The 2,869-nt window shown below is 43.8% G+C and overlaps 1 non-coding gene across 1 annotated transcript; it reads right to left on the bottom strand.

Annotated features, from left to right (window-relative positions):
• Window positions 1–596: 596 nt before the first annotated feature.
• On the bottom strand, window positions 597–702 carry LOC114236272 (U6 spliceosomal RNA). Its single transcript, XR_003622243.2, has one exon. It is a non-coding gene; the product is annotated as a U6 spliceosomal RNA (small nuclear RNA).
• Between the last annotated feature and the right edge of the window lie 2,167 nt (window positions 703–2,869).

Genomic DNA, 2,869 nt, shown 5'->3' with positions numbered 1-2,869 from the left:
ATCAAGTACCCCTTTGAAGAATTTCAAGAGGGGCTTCCCTGGTGGCACAATGGTTAAGAATCTGCCTGCCAATGCAGGGGACACGGGTTCAAGCCCTGGTCAGGGAAGATCCCACATGCCACGGAGCAACTAAGCCCATGCGCCACAACTACTGAGCCCACGTGCCACAACTACTGAAGCCCGCGTGCCTAGAGCCCGTGCTCCACGACAAGAGAAGACACCACAACGGGAAGCCCACGCACCGCAACAAAGAGTAGCCCCCACTCGCTGCAACTAGAGAAAGCCTGCACGCAGCAACAGAGATCCAACGCAGCCAAAAATAAATAAGTAAATAAATTCATAAGAAAAGAATTTCAAGAGAATATGTATATACCCACTCATCTTTGAAAGTCGGTATCTAATTTTAAGTCATATATTACAAATAATATAATTTTTGGTGTACTATATGTGTGCTTTAAATACATCTTAATCAAAACCTTGGGGCTGTAGATTCAACTCTATCAATTTATAGAAAACATCTCTCATGTGTCTGAAATGCCAAAACCAGGCCCCATCATCAAATCCCTCAGCCAACTGACTGACTTTTTTTTTAATATAAGAATATGGAATGCTTTATGAATTTGCATATCATCCTTACACAAAGGCCATGATAATCTTCTCTGTAGTGTTCCAATTTTAGTATATGTGTTGCTGAAGCAGCACTCAGACTGACTTTCAATCGGAAAAGATTTGACTCCACTTCTCAATTAAAACCAGCATGTTAATATGCATCCCCATGACAACCATCCCCCTGCTGGGTTCTAATTGTAGGACTGACAGACAAGGCCAAAGCCTTGCCCTGAGTTTACTGGGTGAAGTAAGTCCTTGGGAAGCTCTGAGGGCTCTCCAGCACCTTCCTCTCCAGAGGTGCCCATTCAGGGAGATTCATCTGGGTGAGATGTGGCTTTTCTCTCATGAGTGGGAAGCCATCTGAAAGAACTAGAGAGGTGTTTTCTCAGGCAGAGCAAGGAGTTCAGATGAAAGTTAAAGGTCTGGGAATTTGTACCCTTAACTCCAACTATGCTCGGAACAATCTGGAAAGTCTTCACATCAGGTGAAGACCTTAGGCAAAAACCATGACTGGAAAACACGTATCTGTGTAGAACAGGAGGCAGCAACTGTTGGAGAGGGGCTAGGAGGGAGGGCTTTTTTTAAAGGCAGAAGGGACTTGGTCTTGTGTAAACCATTCCACCTCAGGGCCTGTGTTCCTGTGTCTGGAAGATTCTGCTCCCAGCTCTGCCAGGGCTCTTTCCATCTATCAGTTCAAGAGTCCCTCTTCAGACAGGCTCACCTGGCTTCTCCCTCACCTTGAGGACCCCCTGATTGACCCAAGGTCACTCTATTACATCTTCCTGTTGAGGTAACTTATAGCAATTACCATTCTCTGAAATTATCTGATTTTTCCCTACTTATTTCTTTATTTTCTTTTTATTGAGATATAATTCACGTACCATGAACTTCGCCCTTCTAAAGTGGACAATCCGGGAATTCCCTGGCGATTCAGTGGTTAGGACTCTGAGCTTCCACCGCAGGGGGCCGGGGTTCAATCCCTGGTGGGGGAACTAAGATTCCACAAGCCATGTAGTGCAGCCAAAAAATAAAATTTAAAAAGTAAAATTAAATGTACAATCCAGTGGTTTCTTTCTTTTTTTTTAATTAATTAAAAAAAGTTTTTTTTTTTGGCCACACCTTACACTTGTGGGATCTTAGTTCCCAGACCAGGGAGCGAACCCCAGGCCCTTAGCAGTGAGAGGGCAGAGTCCTAACCACTGGACCACCAGGGAATTCCCCAGTGGTTTCTAATATACTCACAAAGTTGTGCAGCCATCACCACTATCTAATTCCAGAGCATTTTCATCACTTAAAGAGAAACCTTGTACCCATTAGCAGTCAGTCATTCCCCATTCTCTCCCTCCCCCCAGGCCCTGACAACCACTCATCTACTCTCTGTCTCTACAGATCTGCCTGTTTTGGCTATGTCATATACATGGAATCATACAGTATGCGGTCTTTTATGTCTGGTTTCTTTCACTGAGCATGATGTTTTCCAGACTCATCCATGTTGTGGCATGTAGCAGTATTGCATTCCTTTTTATGGCTGAATAATACTCCATTCTATGGATATACCACATTTCATTTATCAGTTGATATTTTGTTTATCAGTGATGGTTTCACTTTGGGGCTACTATGAGCAATGTTGCTATGAACATTTGTGTACAAATTTTTTCATGGACAGAGTCCTAACCACTGGACTGCTAGGGAATTCCCCAGTGGTTTCTAATATACTCACAAAGTTGTGCAGCCATCACCACTATCTAATTCCAGAGCATTTTCATCATTTAAAGAGAAACATTGTACCCATTAGCAGTCAGTGTGCATATCCCTAACAACTAGTGATGTTGAGCACATTTTCTTGTGTTTTTTGGCCCTTTGTATATCTTCTTTTAAGACATGTCTATCCAGGGACTTCCTTGGTGGCACAGTGGTTAAGAATCTGCCTGCCAACGCAGGGGACACAGAATCGAGCCCTGGTCCAGGAATATCCCACATGCCGCAGAGCAACTAAGCCGGTGTGCCACAACTACTGAGCCCACGTATCACAACTACTGAAGCCCGCGCACCTAGAGCCAGAGCTCTGCAACAAGAGAAGCCGCCACAATGAGAAGCACGTGCACCGCAATGAAGAGTAGCCCCCGCTTGCTGCAACTAGAGGAAGCCCACGTGCAGCAACAAAGACCCAACCGCAGCCAAAAAAAAATAACTAATTAAAAAAAAAGACATGTCTATCCAGATTCTTTGCACATTTTTTGATCTTTTATTATTATTTTTT

This window comes from Balaenoptera acutorostrata, chromosome 2 (genome assembly GCF_949987535.1).
Source record: "Balaenoptera acutorostrata chromosome 2, mBalAcu1.1, whole genome shotgun sequence".
Lineage (NCBI taxonomy): Eukaryota > Metazoa > Chordata > Mammalia > Artiodactyla > Balaenopteridae > Balaenoptera > Balaenoptera acutorostrata.
Note: the sequence above shows the minus strand (reverse complement) of the source record. Positions and strands in the feature narration are given on the sequence as shown.